Here is a 12,334-nt window from a genome sequence, read left to right on the forward strand (position 1 = left end):
ATAAGATAGCCGTCTTTGATGTAATAGCGTTCCCAAGATGTATTCGACAAACACTTGGCATACGGAGTAGCAAAAGTTGCATCATTCTCATACAAGTCTTTGATATGCTCGAAGCCAATGACATCTAACTCAAGTTGCATGACAAGCATGCATATGCGGGAAAGAGCACCCGCTACAATGTTTTCTTTTCCCTTGATGTACTTTATGACATAGGGAAAAGACTCAATAAATTCACTCCATTTAGCATGACACTTGTTCAACTTCGTTTTACCCTTAAGATACTTGAGGGTCTCATGATCGGTATGAATGATAAACTCATGGGGACGAAGGTAATGTTCCCATTCATGCGAAACGCGGACTAAAGCATATAGCTCTTTGTCATAGATGGGATAATTGAGTTGCGCTCCGGAATGTTTCTCACTAAAGTAAGCTATGGGGCGCTTCTCTTGCGTTAACACACCTCCTATGCCATTACCACTAGCATCGCAATGAATTTCAAAAGGCTTGTTGAAGTTGGGTAAAGCAAGCAGGGAGCATGAGTAAGCAAATTCTTAAGCTCGTTGAATGCGGTATCTTGGGATGGTCCCCAAATAAAAGGTGCATTCTTCTTGCTCAAAGCATGCAAAGGCGAAGCAATGGTGCTAAAATCCTTCACAAAGCGATGATAGAAACCCGCAAGGCCAAGAAAACTATGCACTTGATGCAAGTTGATTGGTTGCGGCCAAGTCTTAGTAGCATTGATCTTGGACTCATAACATGAACACCCTTAGAAGAAATGACAAAACCTAAGAAAACGAGCTTTTCTAAGAGTTTGCAAAACGGTGCGGACATGGGTGACATGCTCGTCGATAGATTTGCTAAACACAAGAATGTCATCAAAGTAGACCACAACAAATATACCAATGTAAGGGCGCAAGACATGATTTATGAGGCGCATAAAAGTGCCTGGTGCTTCCGAAAGACCCATAGGCATGACTAACCACTCATACAAACCAAACTTGGTTTTGAAGGCGGTTTTCCATGTTGGAGATATGCCCTAGAAGCAATCATGTATGATGATATTTCCTATGTGTTTATGAATAAAGATAGTCCTTGGACATTATCAATGATGTGTATCAGCAAGTACGTGACTTGTTTGTGGGACTATGCATTGTATGATGACTGTCCTAAAAGGTCCCTAGTCGAAAGGGCTATGTGGACGCGCAGCCAACTAGACTAGCATATGACACGGTCGATGGCTTGGTCTCACTAGCCATGGAGCATTGGATGCTAACCGGATAATATGGACTTGGAAGGATTTGGTCGGATTCGACGTAGTCGGATCCGAGTCGAGATAAGGTCCGAGTCGGACAGACCCAACTATGAGACACAGCGATATGTCATCTGTGAGTCTCTAGTATAACATATGTTCTATGTCCTAAAGCCTGAGCTGACGCATGTACTCGAGATGGTGACGGACTTGCTTTGGGCCGACCAAATGCTACTCCATAACTGGGTAGTTATAAAGGTAGGTTTCGGGTTTGTCCAGAACCATGTTGCGAGACGTGGTCGAGCAAGATGGGATTTTCCCCTCCGACCAGGAGAGATATACTCTCGGCCCCTCGTGTGATCCGACCAGGATAAGCATGGCCATGCGACAAGGATTATGAGATAATCCGGTTTGTGGTCGGCATCACTAGAACGAGAAAGAGGTCGGGCTAGCACAAGGATGACAGACTCGCCTTGAGCTCGACAACATATATCGTATGGCAAAAGGAATGGAAGTGTGATGTACAGGTTCGCTAACCAGCTTCATAGTCTGCTTGGTGTTCGGCATGCCTTGCTGGAGGTTGCTACCAACTGTGCAGTTCGGAGGTGATCCGAACTGTGACCAAGCCAACTTGAACCTAAGGGGCCGCGCGCTTAATGGAAGGAACCTATGAGGTTGGATCCGAGGACACTGGTCGGATGTGATCCGAACTGTATTCGGATTGTGGCTGAGTAGACTTATGGGCTTTAGGGTCCGTGCGAGGCCCAAGTGTTGAGCACGTGACAGACGCCTATATATATAGTGGAGGTGCCGCACACTCACACGGCTGATCGCTTCGGCGCTATCACTAGGGTTTGCATGTGTTGTGAATAGACACCTCCACTCGCCGCCGGTTGTGTGATCGGACCTAGCAGTCCACCGCACGACGTTCCTCCTGCACGCGCGGATAACGTTAGAAGCGGTGCACTTGCGCCGCTCCGGCGAACCTGTACGTGGGAACCGATCACCGGTTGTACGAGGGAGATCGGACGAGGAGGAGACGATCCACACGGTCGCGCTGCCTCAACTGTTCTTCTGATGCACGACACTGCGCGTCTAGTGGTAACGAACTATGATCCGTCTCCCGTAGCATGTTCTTGGTTGTTCTGCGTGTAGGAAATTTTCATTTGCAGTCGACGCACCCTACCGTAGATCCCAACAGTGGTATCAGAGCCTCTGCTATAGGACTTGGATTCAGATCATATGCATATTAGATATGATGAGGCAATAGATGAGATATGTTGTCATTGATAAGAATGTTTGTGTGCACGCTTGATGAGATCAACTACACATGGGGATCGATGTGGCTATGTTTTCTATTGATTGGGATCGATGAGGTCATGACACGACCTACCCCTACCGGTCAGTTATCCACCATCGGGGTTAACAGTGAAACGTAAATCCGAATCGGATTCGCGATGATTGATGAGATCGGTCAGATCAGAGAATTCGGCGTGAGGGAGTTCAGATGTGATCTGTGATTTCTGAAAACCATCCTATTTGTCACGCCGGGACCGCCATGTGCGTAGCACCTTGTATTTCGTACACGATCTCTCAAACCGGTAGAATACGATTCTATGCATAACTTTATTTTGCAGGGTTTGATGTGAATAGTATGGCTCATGTGTATGTGATGCATGTGTGTAAATTATACATGGCCTGCGTGTCATGTTTGGCAGCCGGCAGGAGCCAAAGTGCTGTCATTATATTGTATAACGACCTGCGTGTCGACTTGTGACTCTATGTAAAATTCATTACTAGTTGTAGTAGTTGGATAATAGAGATCATGTTGGTGGCTTGGCATCCCGGCGTGACAAACAAGATGGGGTTTCTAGATGGTCACCGGAGTTGGAGCTGACCTGGAAGAACATCCATGAAGGAGCCATACTATTTCACAATATGTATTTATTTGTGATTGTTATGCTTCCTTGTTTTCTATGCATGTTAGAATGGTAGAAAGATCCCTCATGAATATCAAGCAAATTACCATCCCCGATGTTGCACCTTCGCACGTCAAGTGCGTCTAGTAGTGGGCTCATAAAATTGGGGTGCTGCTAAGTGTCCTTGAACTGAAGGGTTCGTGTTGGACACGGACATGCACTGCATTAGGTTGACTTGACAAGGCTATCAAAATGGTTTTGGGCCTTGTGGCAAAAGAGGTCGGGAGCCGGGGTATGAGATACCTACCCGACCAATAGGAATCATATAGAGATACGATTAGCAAGGAGTTCCTTACCGGATAGGAATGTTGTCTAGCAGTGATGCTAAAGCTCACTAGTCGCATGTGCTAGTTGGATCCTGAATCACTGAGAGTTTGCGGAGGGATGCTGACTTTAGTGGGAGTATTTCTGATTAAGGCTAGAATTACTCTACATAAACACATTTCTTAGTGATTGCATATTTTTCTGTTGTAGATCAATGGCACCACCTGCTCAACCCAACTTTGCATTGAAATCAATTCTGGAAATGGATAAACTGAATGGAACAAACTTTACTACCTGGTATAGAAATTTGAGAATTGTTCTCAAGCATGATAAAAAGGAACATGTTCTAGAGGATCCGCTTCCAGAGGAACCTGCCGATAATGCTAGTACCACAACCAAGAATGCCTACCTGAAACTCATTGATGAATCAAACGAGATTAGCTACCTCATGCTGGCTTGTATGGAGCCCGATTTGCAGCATCATTTCGAAGACGTTGGGGCTTTCGATATGATCGAGAATCTCAAGAGCATGTTTCAGCTGCAGGCTAGGACCGAAAGGTTCAACGTTTGGCGATCCTTGATGGGTTGTAAGCTAAAGGAAGGTGATCCACTGAGCCCGCATGTGATCAAGATGATCGGATATGTGCAAGCTTTGAATCGGTTGGGCTTCCCGCTCTTGGATGAGCTGGCTACTGATGCAGTTCTGGGTTCTCTTCTACCCAGCTATGGGACGTTCATCTCGAACTATCATATGCATGGCATGGATAAGAAGCTCACTGCATTGCATGGGATGCTCAAAGTGGCAGAGCAAGATATTAAGATAGGCACACATCAAGTGTTGATGGTGCAGAAATTGGCTAAGTTCAAGAAGAGTTGGTCTAATAAGAAGGCTAAGGCAAAGGGCACGGAGATGGTAACCTCCACCGCTGCGCCGAAGTCTGGACCGGACTCAAAGACCATTTGCTATCATTGCAAGGAAACTGGTCAATGGAAGAGGAACTGTAGCAAGTGGCTTGCAGAGCATGGCAAGAAGGCCGGGAATGCTGCTTCAGGCAAAGGTACACTTGTTGCATATGTTATAGACATTTACCTTGCTGACATACCTAGTAGCTCTTGGGTATTTGATACCGGGTCGGTTGTTCATATTTGCAACTCGATGCAGGGGCTGGTAAGAACTAGGCGTGTAGCACAAGGGGAGATTGACATCAAGGTCGGTAACAAAGCAAGAGTTGCTACGTTGGAGGTCGGCACGATGCAGCTCTAGCTTCCTTCTGGATTTATTTTGGAATTGAATAATTGTTATTACATTCCTGCACTTAGTCGGAGCATTATTTCTGCCTCATGCTTGATGAGTCAGGGTTATGAATTCAATTTAAAGGACAATGGTTGTTCGATTTATCTGAATGGTATGTTCCACGGCTATGCACCCATTCTTGATGGGTTATTTATATTGAATCTAGAATAGGAACCGGTCTATAATGTGAATGTCAACAGGCATAAGCCCAATGAGATAAATCCGACATACTTCTGGCATTGCCGGCTTGGACACATTAGTCTGAAACGCATGAAGAAGCTCCATGATGATGGACTCCTAACTTCGACCGACTTTGGGTCATTCGAGACATGCGAATCATGCTTGCTCGGCAAGATGACTAAGTCTCCTTTCGCAAAGAGTTGTGAGAGGGCATCCGAGCTGTTGGAACTGATACACAGTGATGTGTGTGGACCAATGAGCACAACTGCCAGAGGTGGCTATCAGTACTTCGTGACTTTTATCGACGACTTGAGTAGATACGGATATATCTATTTGATGAGGCACAAGTCAGAGACTTTTGAAAAGTTCAAAGAGTTTCAAAACAAGGTGGAGAATCAGCTCGGCAAGACTATAAAACTTCTACGATCTGATCATGGAGGTGAGTACATGAGCCAGGAGTTTGATGATCATTTGAAAAGCAGAGGTATAGTACCTCAGCTCACACCTCCGGGTACGCCACAGAGAAATGGTGTATCAGAACGGAGGAATCGCACCTTGTTGGACATGGTTCGATCTATGATGAGCAAGTTGGATTTACCCTTGTCATTCTGGGGATACGCACTAGAAACTACAGCTTTCACACTTAACAGGGTACCATCAAAATCCGTAGACAAGACACCACATGAGATGTGGACCGTGAAGAGTCCCAGTTTGTCATTTCTAAAGATTTGGGGTTGTGAAGCATTTGTCAAGAAACTTATGTCAGACAAGCTTACACCCAAGTCGGATAAATGCATATTCGTGGGATATCCGAGGGAAACCTTGGGATATAACTTCTACAACCGGGAAGAGAACAAACTGTTTGTTGCTCGGAACGGGGTTTTCCTTGAGAAAGAATTTCTCAGTCGGGAGGCCAGTGGGAGGACGGTCCGACTCGAAGAAATTCGAGGACCACTCGGGGACGGCTCGGCTGGTGATGAGATCGTACCGGAGTCAGTCAGGGAACCCATAGTGGAAGCGGCACCGGAACCACGGAGGTCGGAAAGATTGCGCGGAGTGCGTGATGTATTGTTGCTAGAAAGCGATGAGCCGGCCACATATGCGGAAGCGATGGTGAGCCCAGATTTCGAGGCTTGGCTGGAGGCCATGAGATCCGAGTTAAAGTCCATGGATGAGAATCAAGTTTGGGACTTGGTTGATCCGCCGCCTGGCGTAAGGCCATTGGTTGCAAATGGGTCTTTAAGAAGAAAACCGATGTGGATGGAAATGTTCAGATCCACAAAGCTCGGCTTGTCGCTAAGGGTTATGGACAAGTTCAAGGAATTGACAACGACGAGACTTACTTGCCAGTAGCGATGCTGAAGTCGGTGAGGATCGTACTAGCTATAGCTGCATATTTCGATTACGAGATATGACAGATGGATGTCAAGACGGCTTTCCTTCACGGAAATTTAACCGCGGACGTGTATATGATACAGCCCGAGGGTTTTGTCGATCCGACTAGCACTAGTAAGGTATGCAAGCTCAAGAGGTCCATTTATGGGTTGAGGCAAGCATCTCAGAGCTGGAACATTCATTTTGATGAGGTCGTCACTAGTTTTGGCTTCATTAAAAGCGAAGAGGACTCTTGTTTATACAAGAAGTTAAGTGGGAGCTCGATAGTGTTTTCGATCTTGTATGTGGATGACATACTACTGATCAGAAATGATATTTCGATGCTGAACTCGGTCAAGGAGTCATTGAATGGCAAGTTTTCGATGAAGGACCTTGGTGAGGCAATGTACATTTTAGGCATTAAGATCTATAGAGATAGATCAAGGAGGCTGCTCGGCTTAAGCCGGAGCACGTACATAGATAAAGTGTTGAAGCGGTTCAACATGAGTGAGGCAAAGAAAGGGTTCTTGCCACTCTCACATGGTATAAGGCTAAGCGAGACTCAGAGTCCTTAGACATCTGATGAGCGAAGCAGGATGAGTAGGATTCCATATGCCTCAGCAATCGGATCCATCATGTATGCCATGATATGTACGCGGCCCGATGTTGCTTTTGCAATAAGCCTAACAAGTAGATACCAGGCCAACCCAGGTGAGATTCACTGGGCAGCGGTAAAGACTATTTTGAAGTACCTGAAAAGGACTAAAGAGATGTTCCTAGTTTATGGAGGTGAGGAAGAGCTCGTCCTAAGGGGTTACGCTGATGCTAGTTTCCAAACCGACAGAGATGATTGTCGATCACAGTCCGGATTCGTGTACGTCATGAACGGAGGAGCAGTTAGCTGGATGAGTTCCAAGCAAGATACAGTGGCCGATTCTACTACAGAAGCCGAATACATTGCGGCTTGTGAAGCTGCAAAGGAAGGTGTTTGGATCCGGAACTTTCTGGATGATCTTGGTATTTTCCCAGCCTCAGTAAAACCGTTGGACCTTTATTGTGATAATTCTGGTGCCATCGCACAAGCCAAGGAGCCGAGGAATCACCACAAGGTCAGACACATAGACCGGAAATATCACCTAATACGAACGATCGTAAAGAGTGGTGATGTAGAGTTATGCAAAATTCACACGGATGCAAATGTTGCGGATCTGTTGACTAAGCCGCTTCCACAACCCAAGCATGAGGGGCACGTTAGAGCTATGGGCATTCGATGTCTATTTGATTGACTCTAGTGCAAGTGGGAGACTGTTGGAGATATGCCCTAGGGGCAATCATGTATGATGATATTTCCTATGTGTTTATGAATAAAGATAGTCCTTGGACATTATCAATGATGTGTATCAGCAAGTACATGACTTGTTTGTGGAACTATGCCTTGTATGATGACTGTCCTAAAAGATCCCTAGTCGAAAGGGTTGTGTGGACGCGCAGCCAACTAGACTAGCATATGACACAGTCGATGGCTTGGTCTCACTAGCCATGGATCATTGGATGCTAACCGGATAATATGGACTTGGAAGGATCTGGTCAGATTTGACGTAGTCGGATCCGAGTCGAGATAAGGTCCGAGTCGGACAGACCCAACTATGAGACGCATCGATATGTCATCTGTGAGTCTCTCGTACAACATATGTTCTATGTCCTAAGACCTGAGCTGACGCATGTACTCGGGATGGTGACAGACTTGCTTTTTGGGCCGACCAAACGCTACTCCGTAACTGGGTAGTTATAAAGGTAGGTTTTGGGTTAGTCCAGAACCATGCTGCGAGACATGGTTGAGCAAGATGGGATTTCCCCTCCGACCAGGAGAGATATACTCTGGGCCCCTTGTGTGATCCGACCAGGATAAGCATGGCCATGCGACAAGGATTATGAGATAATCCGGTTTGTGGTCGGCATCACTAGAACGAGAAAGAGGTCGGGCTAGCACAAGGATGACAGAATCGCCTTGAGCTCGACAACATATATCGTGTGGCAAAAGGAATGGAAGTGTGATGTACATGTTCGCTAACCAGCTTCATAGTCTGCTTGGTGTTCGGCATGCCTTGCTAGAGGCCGCTACCAACCGTGCAGTTCGGAGGTGATCCGAACTGCGACCAAGCGGACTTGAACCTAAGGGGTCGCGCGCTTAAGGGAAGGAACCTATGAGGTCGGATCCGAGGACACTGGTCGGATGTGATCCGAACTGTATTCAGATTGTGGCCGAGTAGACTTATGGGCTTTAGGGTCCGTGCGAGCCCAAGTGTTGAGCCTGCGACCAACGCCTATATATATAGTGGAGGTGCTGCACACTCACGCGGCTGATCGCTTCGGCGCTATCACTAGGGTTTTCATGTGTTGCGAATAGACACCTCCACTCGCCGCCGGTTGTGTGATCGGACCTAGCAGTCCGCCGCACGACGTTCCTCCTGCACGCGCGGATACCGTTAGAGGCGGTGCACTTGCGCCGCTCCGGCGAACCTGTACGTGGGAACCGATCACCGGTTGTACGAGGGAGATCGGACGAGGAGGAGACGATCCATGTGGTCGCGCTGCCTCAACTCTTCTTCCGCTGCACGGCACTGCGCCTCTAGTGGTAACGAACTGTGATCCATCTCCAGTAGCATGTTCTTGGTTGTTCTGCGCGTAGGAAATTTTAATTTGCAGTCGACGCACCCTACCGTAGATCCCAACATTCCATTCATCACCCTCTTGTATGCGGATTTGATAGTAACCACTCTTAAGATCAATTTTGGAAAATATAGTGGCACCGCTAAGCTCATCAAGCATATCATCTAGGCGTGGAATGGGATACCTATAGCGAACGGTGATAGCATTGATAGGTCTACAATTCGAGCACATGCAAAAACTACCATCACGTTTCGGCACAAGAATGACCGGAACGGCACAAGGGCTCAAACTTTCACGCACATGTCCATGGTCTATGAGATGCTTTACTTGCCTTTGTATTTCTTTTGTTTCATCGGGGTTGACATGGTATGGAGCTTTGTTCGAAAGAGGTGCTCCGGGGATGAGGTCGATTCGGTGCTCAATGCCTGGTAGAGGAGGTAGACCCGGAGGTAGCTCATCGGGGAAAACATCTTGAAATTCCTGCAAAAGAGAAGACAACACTAGAGGAAGAGTGTGAGAAGTGTTAGTTTGTGGTGCATTGTCCTTGCACACGAGGACGTAGTGTAGGACACTAGATGGGTTCTCACACACTTCTCTCATCTCACGTTTGGTTGCAAATAGAGCTAGGTTCTTGTTTTCGCTCATCGTGGAGGCACTCAATTTTGTCTTGTGGCGCTCACTCTCTTTTTGGTGGCTCGCTCTCTCACTATGATCTCCACGATGGTTGGCTTGCTTGCCGATGATCACTTGACTTGGCGACATTGGACGGAGGACGTACTCCTTTCCATTCATCTTGAAGATTTAGTGGTTCGTTCGGCCGTTGTGGACGACTCCTCTATCGAATTGCCATGGCCATCCAAGGACAAGATGACAAACGATCATTGGAACGACGTCACACTCCAAGGTGTCTTCGTAGGCGCCGATTTTGAAAGAGACTTGTACTCGGTGCTCGACTTGGATGGTGCCGGAGTCACTAAGCCATTGCATTTTGTATGGATGTGGATGCTTCGTCTTGGGCAATTTGAGCTTGGAGCAAAGCTCTTCGCTTGCGAGATTATGACAACTTCCTCCATCGATGATGACCTTGACGGATCGTCCATTGATGCCGGCCTTGGTGTGGAATATGTGGCATCGTTGGTCTTCTTCTTGGTGATGTTGGAGAGTAAAGACTTTGGAGACAACAAGTGCGGGGCTTGAGTCTTCATCGCAAAAGACTTGTTCTTCTTCATTGTTCACTTGGCGGTGCATGGCGACTTGCTCGAGGGCTTCCATTTCGCCTTCGCTCATGGAGTCATATGTGCCGTCGTCGTTGAAGACCATGGTTCGCTTGTTGGTGCACTCGTGGGACTTGTGGCCTCGGCCTCCGCAAGTGAAACACTTGAAGGAACTCGTCTTGACGGTCTCATCGGTTGGGGTTGATGATGATGAAGCTCTCGGCTTGAAGTTGCTCGTAGGAGGATGGCTTGTAGTTGATGAAGCTTTCTTGGAAGTCGACTTGTCGATGTTGGTAGAAGAAGGCTTTGTAGTTGGTGATGGAGTCGTTGAAGCTTGGTTGTGGGAGAACCGTAGGACTTGAATGAGAACTTGGCATACTTGAAATCATCTTGCACTTGGCGTTCCGCTTTGGTAGCTTGGTGCACTAGCTCGATGAGATTTGAGTATGGTTGGAAGTCCATGATCTTCTTGATAGGATGATTGAGTCAATTCAAGAAACGTGCCCTTGTTTGCTCATCATCTTCCGTGACATTGGCTCTTATCATTGCAATCTCCATCTCCTTGTAGTATTCTCCAACGATCTTTGTTCCTTGCTTGAGTTGTTGGAGTTTCTTGAAGAGGTCGCGGTTGTAGTAGGTAGGTACGAAGCGTGCTCTCATGACATCCTTCATTTGCGCCCAAGTAGTGATGGGTGGTTCACCTCATGCCTCTCGGCGCTGTATGATTTGTTCCCACCAAATGAGGACATAGTCTTGGAACTCAAGGGATGCCATTGCGATCTTTTCTCTTCTTCATAATTGTGCAAATGGAAGATCTTGTCAACCTTCAATGCCCATGAAAGGTACACTTCGGGATCGTTGCTTCCGTTGAACTTGGGCATGGTGAACTTGAGTTTTCCATAATGTTGTTCTTCATTGTGTTGGGGTCAGGGATGATGATGCCCATGTTGTTGATGATTGTGCAACTCATGGTGCTCTTGGCGCAGAGGGTTGTTATTGTCATTGTAACACCCCGGTAGCTCATCTACAGTAATCGCACACTAATGGTGCCATGTCATTGCTATTAATTTACTAAACCTCACTTTGGTCCAAACCAAGTTCAAATTCAAAATTTAAAATAAAGTCAAAATAAAACTTCTTCAAATAAATAAACAAAAGTGTTCATGTTATTGCAAATATTCACTAACTGTTTGATATGAAGAAACCAATATTATTTAAGTTGTTAAGATGCCCCTAGAAATTAAATAGTGGACCAGTAGCCATTTTAACCGACCATTTCAATTTCTAAAAATGCTTAAACAACTCAAAATGCTAGGAGACTTTTTGTACAACACCAAAATACTGCAAATGGAATTATGTGCCAAGTTCCACCCTTGGAAAAAAATTATTTAGTACTCCAACTAAATACAAAACAGAGGCTAGAAAAGAAAATAGAAAAGAAAAGTGAAAATACTAAATCCTACTGGGCGCGAGGGCTGAGAGTGCTACAGTACATGGGCCAGCCCACCTTGAGGCCTTCCCCTTCCTGTATAGTACAGAGGAGGAGACAGGGGCGCATCATGGCGCACATCCACGCCTCCATGGCCGCGGATGTTGCCGTGTCGATCATTCGCCGACACCCCTGAGTAGGATAAGAGCCCCCCGTCGCTGTAGACAAACCCTAGCACGCCATATCCCCCTCGCTCGCCGTCCTCTTCCCTGTTTAGATCGCGCCCGAGCCGTTGCTGCCGCGCCATCATCGTCCTCGCGGCCACTGGTCTCCCCGGCGCCCAGGAGGATGTCCATGAGCTTCAGCATGGACGACTCCTTTGTCTGCTTGCTTCGATTCGAGTAGGAGTGCACCGGAAGCTCACCATCGCCCGTCTTCTTCGCCACGGCCACCAACGTTCGTCGTCAGATGCGCCGCCTCCCGAACGCCCCTGACCTCCTGACCGCGTCCACAATCTCCGTGGTGAGCCCCTCCTTTGATTCCCCTACTTCCTCCCTTCGATCCATAGCCGTAGCCGCCGCCTTGTGCTCGTCCATGGCCGCACCCGTACTGTACGCGTTCTGCTGTCTGCTAGTGTCGTGCTCACCGCCGCGTGCCCGCGCTCACGCGCGCCCCTGGCCG

The sequence above is a fragment of the Triticum dicoccoides genome, chromosome 7A, assembly GCF_002162155.2.
Source record: "Triticum dicoccoides isolate Atlit2015 ecotype Zavitan chromosome 7A, WEW_v2.0, whole genome shotgun sequence".
In the NCBI taxonomy this organism is placed as follows: Eukaryota; Viridiplantae; Streptophyta; class Magnoliopsida; order Poales; family Poaceae; genus Triticum; species Triticum dicoccoides.